The sequence below is a fragment of the Rattus rattus genome, chromosome 17, assembly GCF_011064425.1.
Source record: "Rattus rattus isolate New Zealand chromosome 17, Rrattus_CSIRO_v1, whole genome shotgun sequence".
Lineage (NCBI taxonomy): Eukaryota > Metazoa > Chordata > Mammalia > Rodentia > Muridae > Rattus > Rattus rattus.
The window spans coordinates 31,777,815-31,795,423 of NC_046170.1; the positions used below are offsets into that span (position 1 = coordinate 31,777,815).

The 17,609-nt window shown below is 42.8% G+C and overlaps 1 non-coding gene and 1 pseudogene across 1 annotated transcript; both read left to right on the forward strand.

The window, feature by feature from the left end:
• Positions 1 to 419: 419 nt before the first annotated feature.
• Positions 420 to 525, forward strand: LOC116886785. Its single transcript, XR_004386178.1, has one exon. It is a non-coding gene; the product is annotated as a U6 spliceosomal RNA (small nuclear RNA).
• A 16,295-nt stretch (positions 526 to 16,820) lies between these two features.
• On the forward strand, positions 16,821 to 17,299 carry LOC116886610 (annotated as a pseudogene).
• The last annotated feature ends 310 nt before the right edge of the window (positions 17,300 to 17,609 follow it).

A 17,609-nucleotide genomic window follows, 5' to 3' on the forward strand; every position in this document is an offset into this window, starting at 1 on the left:
AAGAATCAGATGTGTAAGCCAAATAAACTGTTTTACTCTCTCAGTCTGCTTTTGGTTATGGTTTATCACAGCAAGAGAGAGAGAGAGAGAGAGAGAGAGAGAGAGAGAGAGGAATAAATACACTTAACTTTTCTTCCAAACAGCTACAGATATGGCTTACTCAGTTGGGTTTAAACAGGAAAACTCATAGTTCAAATTCAAATTTTCTCATTTTTATTTATTAAAAGATTTGCATTTATTTAATTTTATTTGTATGGGTTCAAAAGAGGGCTCCCCTAAAGCTGGCGTTAAACACGGTTGTGAGCCACCATGCAGGTGCTGGTAATTGAACCCTGGCTCTCTACAGGAGCAGCAAGTGCTCTTAACCACTGAGCCATCTCTCCGTCTGCAAAGTCCTAACTTTTAAGAATCAACATGCTGTGCTCGCTTCGGCAGCACATATACAAAACTGGAACAATACAGAGAAGATTAGCATGTCCCCTGTGCAAGGATGACACGGAAATTTGTGAGGTGTTCCATATGTTTCAGGCGGTGAGCAGAATGTAAAGTGAATAAGTAAAAAAAAAAATTAAATTAAAAAGGGAATTAAAATATTTTCAGTGATGCATTAGAAATTTTGAGATATTCTTAGGTCATCTGTTTATTGACAGCATTCTATCTATCTATCTATCTATCTATCTATCTATCTATATCTATCTATCTACCTATCTATCATCTATGCATCTATCTATCTATCTATCTATCTATCTATCTATCTATCTATCTATTATCTATCTATCTATTATCTATCTATCTATCTATCTATCTATCTATCTATCTATCTATCTATCTATCCATCCATCCTTCCTGGCTATCTACCTACCTACCAACCTACCTACCTCTCTACCTGTCATTTTTCTATCTATCTGTCTATCTATCTATCTATCTATCTATCTATCTATCTATCTATCTATCCATCTATCATCTATCCATCTATTATCTATCTATCTATCTATCTATCTATCTATCTATCTATCCATCCATCCATCCATCTATCCAGGGTCTCTCTTCGTAACTCTAGCTGGTCTGGAACTCTCTATATAGACCAGGAGACAGCATTGGATCCCTGGACTAACTCTAGTTATAGTGGTTGTTAGCTCCCCAGTGTAGGTGCTGGGAACTGAGCCCAGGTCCTCTGAATGAGCAGTAAGTGGTGTCAACCACTGTCCTATTTCTCCAGCCCTCCAGTGATTCGTCTGCCACTCTTCCCTGGAGGAGGTACAGACGTCCTTGTGTTCACAGGTGAGTATCGGGGCAGTGACCTCAGCCCACGGGTCATGACCCCTTTGGTGGGGGTATCGAAAGACCCTTTCACAGAGTTCACATAGCAGATATCCTGCGTATCTGATGTTTATATTAGGATTCATAACACAAGCAAAATTACAGTTATGAAATAGCAATGAAAATGGCTTTGTGGATGGGAGGGGGTCACCACAACATTCGGACCAGAATTAAGGGGTCGCAGTATTGAGAAGGTTGAGAACCACTGCACTAGGAGAACCTGGAATGTTAGTACACAGGGTTTTTCTTTTAAAGGAGGGGATGGACAATCTGTGATCTCGGTGATCTTTGTGCTGTCTATGTGGCTGGGACCACACTGGATCCTTCCCCAGACCCTTATTTCCCCAGACCCAGAGCTTGCTTTCCTCAGTCAATCTGTAGAGCCCATCTTTTTTTTTTCTTTTTTAAATATTTATTTATTTATTTATTTATTTAAGTACACTGTAGCTGTCTTCAGACACACCAGAAGAGGGCATCAGATCCCATTACAGATGGTTGTGAGCCACCATGTGGTTGCTGGGAATTGAACTCAGGACCTCTGGAAGGGCAATCAGTGCTCTTAACCGCTGAGCCACCTCTCTAGCCCAGACCTCATCTTTATGGATGATGTCACCGTACTTTACAAAGACTTTCAATGTAGTCATGTCTGAGCTTTATTTAGCTGACTTTGTTCCTCAAAGAGATTTACTGTCTGCTTAATCGTGCATGTGGGATCGAGCCAGTTATCAGGAGGACAGTTTTCACTAAATCGTGTTGTGCCTAAATATGCCTGAAGTAAACCACTCAGGGTCAGGCTCCCCAAGCTTGAACCAACATTGATTATTTAGTCCATGTTAAACTGAACTGCTTTCTTGCCCCCCTGAGGATCATTCTGTGCTCTGTTGGCCATGGTGGCCACAGAGCTCCCCTCCCCCAATCTCTCATGCTGGCCTGGAACTCACAAAGATCTTCTTGCCTCTGTTTCATGAGTCCCGGGATTCAAGGCATGCACCATCATGCCCTGCTGCCTATTTTCCAAGACATGGTCTCAGTCATGTACCTCAGGAGGGCTGTGACTTTGTGACAACGGCTTTTATATTGGGTCTTTCTCTGTCCCTAGGATTCTATAGTACTCCATGACTTATTGTGTTGACAGGCATGCTTTAAACTTCAGGTCTTCGTATCTCAATCCTGCCAAATGCTGGGGTTACAAGCATGCTCCGCCATAGCTCGCTTCTTGTGAAATCTTGGTGAGTAATTTGCCAAGGAGAGAAGTACACTAAGCTTTGTTTTACATATGTTGCCTTTTTTATTTTCCTTGATATTTTGTTGGTCGTAAAAGGAATGTATAAACTTATTAAACAAATAACCAGATAAACAAAAGTCCAAAGTGAAACTTACTCTGACTGAAGAGGTAAGTCTGTCAACAATTTCTGTAACTTCCTTTACCTGTGTCTCTATCTTTTCATTCTTATTTCTTTCTTTTCAAGACAGGGTCTTACTTAGGTCTTAAACCCCTATATAGCCAATGATGACTTTGAACTTCTGATTTCCCTGCCTCTACCTACCAAATGCTAGCATTACAGGTGTGTGCTACTATGCTCAGTTAACTTTATTTGAATAACAAATATAGATTCTATTCATTTATGGTATATGACATGATGTTTTAGTACATTTATACACTGTGGAAGGCTAAGTCAAGAGATTTAACATGAATCATCTCACAGGAAAATATTTATCATCTGGTCTCTGAGAAACTGTGTGTGTGTGTGTGTGTGTGTGTGTGTGTGCGTGTGTGTGTGCATGTGGAGGCTGAGGACAACTGTGGGATTCAGATCTCTTCTTTTATCATGTATGTTCTTGGGATTGAACTTAGATCATCAACAAGATTCTTTACCCCCTGAACCATTTTGCTCACCTTCCAGTGGTCTCTTGATGGATCCTGACATTGATTCCATATCTTGGATATTGTGAATAATTCTACAACAAATAGAGCAGTACACATATCTCATTGATGTACTGCTTTTCTTTCTTTTTTTTCTTTTTAAAGATTTATTTATTTATTATATTTAAGTACACTGTAGCTGTCTTCAGACACACCAGAAGAGGGCATCAGATCTCATTACAGATGATTGTGAGCCACCATGTGGCTGCTGGGATTTGAACTCAGGACCTCTGGAAGAGCAGGCTCTTAAACACCGAGACACCTCTCCAGCCCGATGTATACTTTTCTATCCTTTAGAATCTCACTCAGTAGTGAGATTTCTGGATCATACTGTCAGTCTATTAATTTTTTTTCTGAGGGTCTGGAGAGATAGGTCAATAGTTAAGAGCACTGACTGCTCTTCCAGAGGTCCCAGGTTTGATTCTCAGCATCTACACGATGGTTTGCAACTGTCTGTAACTCCAGTCCTGGGGGACCTGACACCTTCTTCTGACCTCTATGGGCACTGGACACACGTAGTGCACATAAGACATACATGCTGGCAAAACACTCATACGCATAAAATAAATATTACTTTTTTTGAGATTTGATTTAATTATTATTTTTAAAATTTTCTTTTGTTTTATGTGTATGGCTGTTTTCTCTACATTTATGTATGTGCACCACATGTATATGGTGCCTGAGGAGGGCCAGAAGAGGGCTTTGGAGCCCCTAGAACTGGAGCCATAGGTATTGTTCACAATGTGGGTACTGGTATAAACCACGGTCCTCTGGAATATTACCTAACACTCTGAATTGCTAACCCATCCCTCCAGCCCTCTATTTTTTTAAATTTTATTTTTATTGGTGTTTTGCCTGTATGTCTGTAGTGTGAGGGAGTTGCAGACAGTTGTGAGCTGCCATGTGGATGCTGGGAATTAAACCCGGGTCCTCTGGAAGGGCAGTCAATGCTCTTATTTGCTGAGCCATCTTTCCAGTCCCTGGCCTGCTATTTGTTTTTTAATATTATATGTATGTTTGTGCCTTCGTGAGTTTCTCTGCCCCATGTGTGTGTGGGTGCTCAGGGTGCTAGAAGAGGCATTGGATCCTCTGAACTGGGGTTATAGGTGGTTATTAGCACCAGACGTGGATGCTGGGACGCAATCTGGTTCCTCTGCAAGAGCAGTAAGGACTCCTAAGTGCTGAGTCATCTCTCCAGTCCCACTGTCGTCCTATTTTAGGTTTTTGTGGAACCTCCATATAATATTCTATAATGACCAAGCTCATTCACACTCTTACCAACCGAGTTCACAGTTCCTCCACTTAAAAATAATCACCACGAATACGTTATCCTTTTGATAATAGCTTTTTCAACACATGTGAGGCAGTATCTCATTTGTGGTTTCATGTTGAACATTTTCTCCATATGCCTGTTGAACATTTGTGAGTCTTCTTTTGAGAAATACCTACTCGGGCTTTTTATAACATCCTTTCCTTTAAGGTAGTGTCTCTCTATAGCTCAGGCCAGCCTCAAACTTGAAATCCTCCTGCCTCGGTATTAAAAATTAGTATCATCATGTATTCTGCTAGTAGCTTTTAGATGAAGATGTAGAACTCTCAGCTCTGCCTGCACTATGCCTGCCTGGATGCTGCCATGCTCCTACCTTGATGATAATGGACTAGACTTCTGAACCTGTAAGCCAGCCCCAATTAAATGTTGTTTTTATAAGAAAAATTATTATTTATTTTATGCGTATGGATGTTTTTGCCTATCTTATATCTGTGCCGTGCTCTGTGTGTGTGTGTGTGTGTGTGCGTGCGTGCGTGCGTGCGTGCGTGCGTGCGTGTGTGTGTGTTTGTGTGTGTAGTGCCACAGAGGCCAGAAGAGGGCATCAGATCCCCAAGGACTAGAGTTACAAATAGTTGTGAGCCGCCATGTTGGTACCTGGAATCGGACCTTGGAAGGTGGTCTTAAGCCAATGGTCTTATCCATTAAGCCATTTCCCCAGCTCTTTACCTCAGCCTCTCACTGCTGTGGGTATGTACAGAGTAAGTTCTAGGCCCAGTAGGGATACATATGGAGACACAGTCTGAAAAAGCAAGGCTTATACTAACCATGTGGGCAGCACAGTTCTATGTCTTAGAGTCTAGGATCCCTCTATGGGCTGGGGTCCTGGGCTGCTCTAGGTTGGGGTCCTGGGCTAATGTATGGGCTGGGGTCCTGGGCTGCTTCACGGGAAGAGAGTCCTGGGCTGCCTAAAAAAGCAGAATGTGGTCTGAGATGCAGCATCCCAGCTCTCTGCTCCCTGGTGTTGGATTAGTGTGGCCAGCTGGTGCGTATTTCTCCTGCCAGGAGTTTTTCTCCTTGATAAATTGCACCCTCAAAATAAAAGCTCAAACAAACCCTCCCACCCTTAAGTTGCTTTTGTTAGATGTTTTGCAGCTGAAACAAGACAAGGAACTAAGATGATGTGTAAGGGTGACTGCTTGTCCTCCATTTTGTTAAACCTCACTTCTTTTGTTTTTGTTTTTTTTTTTTTTTTTTGGGTTCTTTTTTTTTCGAGCTGGGGACCCGAACCCAGGGCCTTGTGCTTCCTAGGCAAGCGCTCTACCACTGAGCTAAATCCCCAACACCCCCCCCCCCTTTTTAAATATTTACTTATTTATTATATAAGTACACTGTAGCTGTCTTCAGGCACACCAGAAGAGGGCATCAGACCTTATTACAGATGGCTGTGAGCCACCATGTGGTTGCTGGGAATTGAACTTAGGACCTCTGGAAGAGCAGTCAGTGCTCTTAACCACTGAGCCATCTCTCCAGCCCTAAACCTCACTTCCTTACTTTTCTCTTGTTCCACTATTGAGTATATTGATTGCGATTGTGTGTGTGGTGCACACTTGTAATCTCAGTATCTGGGAAGTGGAGGCAGGAGGATGAGGACTTCAAGGTCATCCTTGGCTACACCGTGAGTTCGAGGCTAGGTTAGGCTGTAAAAGTCTCTCTAAGGAAGAAGAGCCTTGATTGAATAAAAAATATCGTATGTGTGCATGTTTATGTATTTGTGTCAATGGTTGAATTGAAATTCCGAATTTGAACGTAAACATAACTTACATTTTGATAGGCATCTGCATAAGTGGTCTGATAAGTTTTATAAATAGAAAAACCCAGCTCACTTGCATATTCCTCTGGGATATTCTTAAACCAGAGGACAACTGCTCCCATGGATGAATCATTTCGGTTCAGTGGTGTCCAGCATCGAAATGTCCGAGGGCCAGGAAAGCATCTGGAACAGCATTTACCTCTTCAGGTGAATTGTCCCAAGCATCGTTCTTATTTATGCCCTTGATGTTTCTATTTTAACAAAGACGTCCTTTGACGGGAACGGCGTCTTGCAGATCTCAAAGCCAGCTTCGCGTTGCTGCTCCTCTCTCTCTGGTGATCTGGTTATGTGCGTTTTCTGATCTCAGGCTGGTGATGTGCTCTGTGAGGGGGACATCTTAGACTTTAGGAAGGCTTTCTTCTCTGTGGGCAGGAAGACTGGAGTGACACGATTATCCATCCAGAGTGCATCTCCTCTCAGTTCTGTACTCAAAACATTTCTTTTCCTGAAGAAGAAATTAAAAAAAAAAAAAAAAAAGGCACCCCTGTTATCGGCGAAGAAAGGGGATAAAAGGATGAGCCCGTTCATCTCTTCCAATTTCTTCTCAGAAAGTGTAGCAAAGCAGGGGTTTCTAGGCGTTTCTGTATTTTTAAAATGGGGGCTCATGAGCATTACTTTTTCCAAGTGAAGATATTACAACAAGCATACACTCTCCCACAAATCTCCCCAGATAGAACAGTATCAACATAACGCCCCCCAAACACAATATCATTTTCATCATTTACTGGATGTGTGATCTTGGTCAGGCTGTTTAATTTCTTTTTGCTTAGAGACAAGGTAGCATGGAACCCAGGCTAGCCCGGACTTGAGCCGTAGCTGAGGATGACCTTGAATTTCTGATCCGCCTGCTTCCACTTCCCAAGCATTGGGATTGCAGGCACTCACCACCATGCTCGACCTTACATGGTGTCGGGGATTGAACGTAGGGCCTGGTGCGTGCTAGCTAAGTACTCTACCAACCCAGTTACAGCCCCAGACCCACGTGACTAATTTTCTCTGCTCAAATATAAACTAGAATAGAGGGAGTGTGACTATTCAGTGAGATAAATATACACCCATTATACGGTAAATGGTCATTAGATGCTAGTATATCCCTTTTTTTTCTTTTATTCGTCTCTCATACATAACATCTCGACCTGTTTCCACTCCCTACACTCTTCCCAGTCCTCGCCCCATCCCATCTCTCCCAGATCTTTGTTGTTTTGAGACAGGGTTTCTTTGTGCTGTTCTGGAACTCCTGTTGTAGACCAGGCTGACCTTGTAATCAGAGATCCACCTGCCTCTGCCTCCCGAATGCTGGGATTAAACTCAGGCACCACCATGCCTGGTTCCTATTTGTATTCGAATGGCCCTTGTAGACTCATATATTTGCATGCTTGGTCCTTTAGTTGGTAGAACTATTTTGGGAAGAATCAGAAAGTATGGTCTTGTTGGAGAAGGTGTGATCTTGTTGGAGAAGGTGTGGTCTTGTTGGAGAAGGTGTGGTCTTGTTGGAGTAGGTGTGGTCTTGTTGGAGAAGGTGTGGTCTTGTTGGAGTAGGTGTGGTCTTATTGGAGTAGGTGTGGTCTTGTTGGAGAAGCTGTGGTCTTGGAGTAGGTGTGGTCTTGTTGGAGAAGGTGTGGTCTTGTTGGAGTAGGTGTGGTCTTGTTGGAGTAGGTGTGGTCTTGTTGGAGTAGGTGTGGTCTTGTTGAAGGAGGTGTGGTCTTGTTGGAGAAGGTGTGGTCTTGTTGGAGAAGGTGTGGTCTTGTTGAAGGAGGTGTGGTCTTGTTGAAGGAGGTGTGGTCTTGTTGGTCACGGGAGAGGGGATGGGCTTTGAGGCTTCAAAAGTCCACAGCAGTCCCAGTCTCTGTCTTTAATTCTACCTTTCAGAGAAGATGTAAGCTCTCAGCTACTGCTCCAGCACTGTCCCTGCCTACCTCCATGGTTCCAACCATGAAGATCATGGACTAACCCTCTGGAACTGTAAGCAAGCCCCCAATTAAATATTTTCTAAGTTGACTTGGTCATGATGTCTCCTCATAGCAATACATTGCTTTCAAAGACTACATGTTTGTCAGGGTCCATTGTGTGGTGGGTCAGATGATAACTTTTTTTTTCTTGAGACTGAGTTTCTCCGTGTAGCCCTGGCTATCCTGAAGCTCCCTCTAGACGAAGAGATCTGCCTGCCTCTGCCTCCCCAGGGCTGCGATGGAAGGCGTGAGCCACCATTGCTCAGCTTGGACAACGACTTTTAAGAGTTGGTTCTTTCAGCCTTGGGGTTTTCAGGAGTCAAACTCACATCCCCAGGCTTGGCAGCAAACATAGTAACATTTCAAAGTGAATTTGTTTTAGTGAAAGCTCACTGATCATCCATATGATATATGTTTAGTTTGGATTCTTCCCAAATCAGACCCCAAGACAGGGACTTGGCAAACAGTGGGGACAGTGAAGGGAAAGTAGGAGAACCATTTGGACAAGGGAGGAGACAAGGCTGAAAAGTGAAGGGACTCTTCAGGCCAGCTGCCACTACAGACTACTGGGACAACATCCTAGAAGGAATCTCTGAGAAGCAGGACAAAGCACACACCTCCGAGCTGATTCCGAGACGGATCACACGCCCAAGGTGTGGTGCCGTCACTCCCCGGAAAAGCAGGCTAATTGTTCTGCACAAGTTCCCACACTTTGAATTTTCTACTGGTTGTGTCTCTTGATGTCATGCAATTTGCTCCTCTGCCGACTCCTCCTAGGATATGGGTAATTAAATTCAGAAGCGTGACCTGATTGAGCCTCTTCCTTGGCAAGAACGTTTCATAAGTGGGGTTGGGCATTTTCATCCTGACTACAAGATGTTTGTCTCTTCCTGAGTGTTAGGAGCCATTTATAACTGTTGCCCACCTTCCTCGGGACTTGGCAAATGTTCTTCCTCCCATGAAAAGGAATTTTTCTTTTTCATCAAATATTTGGTCACCTTGTAGTGTAGCTGTTGTGTAGAAAACAGGTCAAATATTTGATTTCTTTGCTTATCTCTCTGTTTCCATAAAAACACATGGATTCCCTTGCCACTCTACTGGTTGCTAATGAAGGTTTTTACTTTTCCGTTTCGGTAACATTTAAAATGCACATTTTAAAAACACGTTTGATGTGTGTGCGTTCTTTGAAGTTATTCTTCTTATCAATGTCTTGGTCAGTTGGCGCCTCTTCAAGTTGTCCCTTTTGGTAGTATCCTGGTAGCGTTAAGAGAAGGAGGGGAGGGTTGGGGATTTAGCTCAGTGGTACAGCGCTTGCCTAGGAAGCGCAAGGCCCTGGGTTCGGTCCCCAGCTCCGAAAAAAAGAACCAAAAAAAAAAAAAAAAGAGAAGGAGGGGAAACTGTGGCCAGGTATAAAACAAACAAACAAACAAAAATAAATAAATAAATCCCATGCCCTAGGTCTTAACATTTAGTCGTCTTTTCCCCAAAGGAGGCTGGGGCATTGTAAGCTCAAGACCATCTTTTGGTAAACAGCAAATGCAAATTTGAGGCCAGCCTGTGCTTTGGGTGACCCAATCTCAAAGAGCAAAACAAGATGATTTCTTCCATTAGAGAATAAAACGTGTGTGCTTGTGTTGTGTACTGTTGTGCGGGTCTTAGTTTCTAGGCTTTCTTTTCCTGGGCAGCTCCCTCACTCTTCCTCCTTCCTTCCTTTCAGTTTATTTACATGTGGTGTCTGCGTAGGCAGGTGTGACGGTCAGAGGTCCACTGTCTTCGATTGTTCTCTACTTGGACTGAACCTGGAGCCGACGTTTGAGCTTTGCTGGCCAGTGAGCTCCCTGGGTCTTCCTGTTTCTGTCTCTGGGGCTGGGGTCATGGACCTGGAGGGTTATGCCTTGGTTTTACTGTAGGGGCAGAGGATCTGAACTCAAGGCTTCATGAATTTGCAAGAAGTATGCCCATTGGACCTTCTCCTTAGTCCTCTTTCCTTTTTACTTTTCTTTTTGTATGAGTTCTAGCTATATAGCTTGTGCTTGCCTTGAACTCAAGCCAATCCTCCTGCATCAGTCTCCTGAGTGCTGGCATTACAATCATGTGCTCCCATATCTGTTTTTTTTTTTTTTTTCCGGAGCTGGGGATCGAACCCAGGGCCTTGTGCTTGCTAGGCAAGCGCTCTACCACTGAGCCAAATCCCCAACCCCCCATATCTGGTTTAATATATAGTTTTTAAAATAAAAAATCGCACTATTCATCGTGTGTATGTTTTATGTGTGTGCATGTGTGAGCGTGCGTGTGCATGCATACACCACAGTACATATGTGGAGGTCAGAGGACAACTCTTCTATCATGTGGGTCCCAAGGATTGAACTCAGGTCGTCAGGCTTGTTGGCAAGCACCATTATCTGCTGAGGCAACTTGCTGGCCCGGAAGATCACTCTTAAGCTGGCTTAAAAATAAATGTATTTTCATTTACGGGTATGTGTGTGTGTGAATGTATACCACATGTGTACGGATGGCCTTGGGGGCCAGAAGAGAGTGTCAGGTACCCTGGAGCTGGAGTCACAAGTGGTTGTGAGCCACCTGACATGGTTTTAGAAGAGCAGAAAGTGCCGAGCCATCTCTGTTTTGACGGCAACCCTAACCCGGTTTTCTGAATGTCCTTACGCAGGGCCTGTAGGACAAGCATGCGCGTTGATTGGTGGTAGTGATTTATCTCCATTCAGCAGTAGCTTAATAAGACTGTAATAAAGGAAGTTGTTTCAGATCACTTTAGACTGAGGAAAGCGTGGGAACCAACAACTTGGCAAGAGCAAGAAATCCAATTTGGATAGAAGTGTGGTTACAGGGAGGAACGTAGTCGGTGCTAAGTCTAGGGAAAAAAAAAAAACCAAAACGTGTGAAGCCTGTGAGGAAGTGCCCGGTGCTGCCAAGTCGCAGAGCACAGAGCATCTCGTCTTAAATGAAAGAATCACAGATCTGTTCGTGAATCACAAGGATGATGGGCAGTGGGCAAGCTGAGGTGCGAGTGTTAGAGTCAGGCAGACCTGGGCTCAAATCGAGGCTTCGCCATTTACTGGATACCAGCCTAACTTTAAATACATGCCGTCCATAACCGCCTTCCACCTTTAATTTTCTTTTCTTTCGTGATCTTAGTAGTAAACCTTACAATCATTACCTTATGCACATGAGGCAAACACTGACGCTGAGCTACATCTTCAGCCCTCTTCACTGGGATGTGTGTGTGTGGGAGACTGAGAGAGTGGGGTCTGAGATGGATTCTCACATAATTCAGCTTTGAACTCACTGTGTGTGTGTGTGTGTGTGTGTGTGTGTGTGTGTGTGAGAGAGAGAGAGAGAGAAAGACAAAAGATCTTACATAATGCAGCTTTGAACTCCCTGTGTAGTCAGTGTGTGTGTGTGTGTGTGTGTGTGTGAGAGAGAGAGAGAGAGAGAGAGAGAGGAGAGAGAGGTCTTACACAATTTAGCTTTGAAGTTACTGTGTAGCCACTCTGTGTGTGTGTGTGTGTGTGTGTGTGTGTGTGTGAGAGAGAGAGAGAGAGAGAGAGAGAGAGAGAGAAAAGGTCTTACATAATTCAGCTTTGAACTCACTGTTGTAGCCAGTGTGTGTGTGTGTGTGTGTGTGTGTGTGTGTGTGTGTGTGTGTGTTCAGATTTGAACTCACTGTGTACCTACATTACCTTAGACTTCTTGTTTTCCTGTCTACACCTATCAAGTGCTGTTATTACAGCTGTTATTACAGGGGTGTACTCAATTTTAGCCCTTTTTTTGCTTAAAATATTTTAATCAATTAATTGTGTATGTGAACTTATTGGCCAAAGGTCAACCTTGGGTACTGTTCCTCAGGATCGCTACACACTGTTTTCTGAGACAGGGTCTCCCGCTTGGAGTAGGAGCTTGCTAAGTTAGCTAGCTAGCCAACCAGCCCCATGGCTCAACCTGTCTGTGCCTCTCTATGAAGAATTGCCTCCATGTGTGGCTTTTTATGTGGATGCTGGGACTAAAGCCAGGTCCTCATGCTTGTGGACAAGCGTGTGCAAGCATTTAGGACTGAGTCATTACCCCAGCCTGAGAAAAATCGATTATTCTGTATGTGGATGGGCAGAAGGAAAGTCCACTTTGGAGATGTTCCTTTTTGTGGTGGGCACAAAGCCGTATTTGCCATTCTTTATGTGGTTTTCCTGCTTTGTTCTATTTCCATCACAGTAGTTGATTTAAAATCATTTATATTTTAATGTACGTATGTATGCAGTGGTACTGGGGTCAAACCCAGGCCCTCACACATGCTAGGTAAGAACTTTACTTCTCCATCTAAGATTTGATCTTGACAGAACCCAGAAAGGGTGGTTCCTTCTTTTTCCTGAGGTAAGATGCCACCATTTCCATGTTGATCATGTTGGCACTCACAGACAAGGGGACCAGAGAATGTCTCCAAATTTTATTTTATTTCTTTTTCTTTTTTCCCCCTTTATTGAAAATAAACTCCCTCTCCCCCGAATAATGTAACCTGTTTATAGTTCCCCCTGCCTCTACTTCTCTCAGGTCCTCTCCACCCCCTCTCCCTTTCCACCCCCTTTCTGTCTCTCATTAGAAAACAAACAAGCTTCTACTGGATAATAATAAAGTAAAATATAATAGGATAAAAAAACATAATAAAATTTTAAAACTCCAACACATTGGAGGACAGGACAAACAAACAGAAGGAAAAGAGCCCAGGAAAAGGCACAGTAAACAGATACAGACACAGAGACCCACTTGTTTCCATACTCTGGAATCCCATAAAGTACTAAACTGGAAGCCATACTATATATATGTACAAAAGATCTGTCAGACAGCTCTCTCTATCTCTATATGCATATTTAATCTATATCCATACCTAATCTATACTACATCTAACCTCTGTCTATATCTAATCTAATTTGTATCTAATCCATATCCAATCTATATCCATCTAATCTTTATACCATCTATATCTACATCTAATCTATACTATATCTAATCTAATTTATATCTAATCCATATCCAATCTATATCCATCTAATCTTTATCTATACCATCTATATCTACATCTAATCTATACTATATCTAATCTAATTTATATCTAATCTATATCTATGTAATTTATATCTACTCTATATCTATACTATCTATATCTATATCTAACTTATACTATCTCTAATCTAATTTATATCTAATCTATATCTATACCATCTATATCTACATCTAATCTATACTATATCTAATCTATGTTTATATCTAATCTATATCTATGTAATTTATATCTATTTACATCATCTATATCTATATCATCCGTATCTATATCATCTATATCTATTTACATCATCTATATCTATATCATCCGTATCTATATCATCTATATCTATGTATATTACCTATATCTATATCATCCATATCAATATCTATATCCATATCTAATCTATTATCTATATCATCCATATCTATATCATCTATATCTATGTATATCACCTATATCTATATCATCCATATCTATATCTATATCCATATCTAATCTATTATCTATATCATCCATATCTATATCATCTATATCTATGTATATCACCTATATCTATATCATCCATATCTATATCTGTATCCATATCTAATCTATATCTATATCATCCATATCTATATCTGTATCTATATCTAATCTATATCATCTATATCTTTTTACATCATCCATACCTATATCATCTGTACCTATATCTAACCTAATCCATATCTGTCCCTGACATGACATTATGAGACAGGGAAACTCCAAAGACGTCTTGGAGTTCATTTTCCGCTGGGCATGCAGCCAACACCTAAGAGTAGTTTGTTTCCCCTGTGAGGCTCCCTCAGAGAGACTAAATCTTCATTTGCAAGTGCTTACCAGTTAGAAAGAGCTTCTGGGGTAGGGATGGGCTGTGTGTCCACCTCTCCTTTCAGCTCTAGGACCCATCTGGTGCAGACCTGGGCAGGCCCTGTGCCGCCGCAGTCTCTGTGAGTTCATAAGTTCAGCCATTGGTTTAGAAGGCCTCCTTTCGGGGCTGGGGACTTAGCTCAGTGGTAGAGCGCTTACCTAGGAAGCGCAAGGCCCTGAGTTCGGTCCCCAGCTCCGAAAAAAAGAACCAAAAAAAAAAAAAAAAAAAGAAGGCCTCCTTTCTCTGGCTTCCTCCATCCACCCGTCTCTTACGCTCTTCCTGCTTCCTCTTCCACAGGGTTCTCAGGGCCCTGAGGGAGGGGCTTGGTGGAGACAACCCTTTTAGGGTTGAGTGTGCCAAGCCTTTCACTCTCTGCATAACGTCTGGCTGTGGGTCTCTGTGTTTGTTCCCATCCGCTGCAGGAGGAAGCCTCTCTGATGATGGCTGAGCAAGGCATTGACCTGTGAGTACAGCAGAATGTCATTAGGAGTCATTTTATTCTTACTCTTTATTTATTTATTTATTTATTTATTTATTTATTTATTTATTTATTTATTTTATTTTGGTTCTTTTTTTCGGAGCTGGGGACCGAACCCAGGGCCTTGCGCTTCCTAGGCAAGCGCTCTACCACTGAGCTAAATCCCCAACTTACTCTTTTTTTAAATAGAATAATTGTATTTGATTTTACTATAGGCCCCTGGGTTCTGTAGTCTCAGATTTTTGATCACCCCAAGCAATGTGAGGTATAGGTCCCATCTTGTGAGGTAGATCCAAAGTCAAATTAGATACTGATTGCTCACTCCCACAAGCATTGTGTCCCCATTGCCCTAGCCTACCTTGCAGGCAGGTCACCACTGTAGACAAAGGGTTTGTGGCTGGTGTTTACATTTCTTCCTCAGTAGGGTTCAGAGTACCTTTATGTAGCAAGGACTCTAGCCTGTAGGGGTGAAGGCTCTGTGTAGGCACCGGATTGGCTTCTCCATGGTCAATGAGTTGTGTAGGTGTTTCCTTCAGCAAAGGGGACTTGCTGTCAGTGGAGAGCTGCTCAGGGTCTTGGCAACAGCCTGGGTTGTTTGGGGATTCCCTTGGGATTTCTTTGACCAACGATTCAATTAGTGTAACCTATTCCCAGTACTGGAAGCTTCATTTGGTGACAAGAGATATTCAGTTGGAGCTTTAACTTCCCCATTATTTGGCTACTTCATTTAGGAATATATTAGGAAGTCTCCACTGTATTAGGTTTCTTACTACCCCTCAAGTGGCCTTTAATTTTACTTGTCTGATCTTGTATTTTTTCCCTTTCCCCCTTCCCCCTTCCCCCTCCCACTTAATCTTTCCATTCCAGCTTGCCCCCTCTAACCCATCCATGTCTATTCTATTTCTCTCTCCTAGGGAGATCTGTCTGTTCCTGTCCCCCTCAAAGTCCCTTCTCTATACCTCACTTCTATGGTTCTGTGGATTGTAGCTTGTTTCCCATTGACCTAACAGCTAAGATCCATATATAAATGAATCCTTACCATATTTGCCTTTGTGGGCCTGGGTTACCTCAATTAGAATAATTTATTTTTGTAGTTCCATACATTTACCTGTGAATTTCATGATCTCATTTTTTTTAGTGGCTAAGTAATATTCCATTGTGTAAATGTAGCCCATTTTCTTCATCCATTCACCTGCTGAGGACATCCAGGTTTTTTCTAATTCCAGGTTATCGTGAATAGAGAAGCGACGAGCATGGTTGAATCAGAGTCTTTGTGGTAAGATGAAGCACCCTTTGGAGGAGTGGCCAAGAGTGAGCCTCCAAATTTCAGAACAAGAGAAACCCTAGAGTTGGTGTGGGAAGTACACATTGTTAATCTAGCCACTTGGGAGGCAGAGACAGGCAGCTCTCTGTGAGTTCTAGGCTGGCGTGGTTCCCATAGTGAAGGCTAGACCGTCTAGACCTGGTGAGTAAGGCCTGTCTTAAGAAAGGAAAAAAGAAGAAATCTGGATTCTTCATTCTGTCTTCCACAGACGCAGCTTCTCGTGCCTCCAGCACATTTATTGTCTCAAGGCAGAGGTTTAAAAAGAACTTGAAATAATTAAACAACGATGCACAAGGGCATGGTATTAAGTATTCTACCTTGTAGAATTCTGTCTACTTTGTGAAGCCGGGCAGGGGTGGGGTGGGGATCCTCTGCAGTAGAAGATGTTACAGAGTAGATACAGCAGGAGGAGCCTTCACTCATATGAATATGGACAGGTTTGATGGTCTAGGGAACCAAGGAACAGGAGAAAAGCACTCCCCCAAACTTAGGAAGTCCAAGAACACAGACATTTGGAAGGAAACTCATGGCATGCCCAAGAAATGGTAGGCAGGAAAATAAGAAAGTACCTTTACATAGAAAAGGAAAGCAATGTATGGGGCTGGGAAGTTAAGAGTAAGGACTTAGACCTCCAGGAGACACTAGCTTGGTGGACAACCTCAAAATTGTATTTTAGTCCAGACCTCGCATAGTGAATAAGGAAGCTGGGAGTGTGCCTACCTCTCCTTTCTCAGGCTGCTGGGAAGATGGCGGATATTCAGCTGGAGCGTGCTTACCAAAAAGCAGCCTACAAACTTTCAAAATAAGAATCACGTTTTGCTGGGAGAAACCGGCAAGGGAAAACTCCCTCGGTACTACAAAAACATCGATCTAGGCTTCAAGACAGCCTAGGAGGCCATTGAGGGCACCTACATAGACAGGAAATGCCCCATTCACTGGTAATGTCTCCATCTGAGGTCGGATCATGTCTGGTGTCGTGACGAAGATGAAGATGCAGAGGACCATTGTCATCTGCCCGGACTATCACCATTACGTCCGAAAGTACAACCGCTTTGAGAAGCGTCCCAAGAGCACGTCTGTGCACCTGTCCCCTTGTTTCAGGGATGTCCAGAGAAGCGACATTGTCACTGTTGGGGAGTGCAGGCCCCTGAGCAAAACTGTTCCATTCAGTGTGCTAAAGGTCACCAAGGCTGCTGGCAGCAAGAAGCAGTTTCAGAAGTTCTGAGGGGACTCTAGTCAATGCCCTAGAACGAATAAAATTATTTTCCAACTTAAAAAAAATCATATTTTAGAAGAACCAGCTCAGAAATGAAGGAACCATGCTGGAAGTGTTGATGATACTCAGCCTGGCCTTAGAGAGACTACAGGTTAGAGATCTCTCTCTCTTACTCACACAAAAGACCAACTTCACTGCTAATCTACACGAAAAGGATTTCACAAATGCAAATTGCACAAAAGGATTTTTAAATAGAAAATTCCACCAGTTTTATTTTCCTTAGCTGGTAGAAATCCGGCCAGGCACATTGAAATCTGTG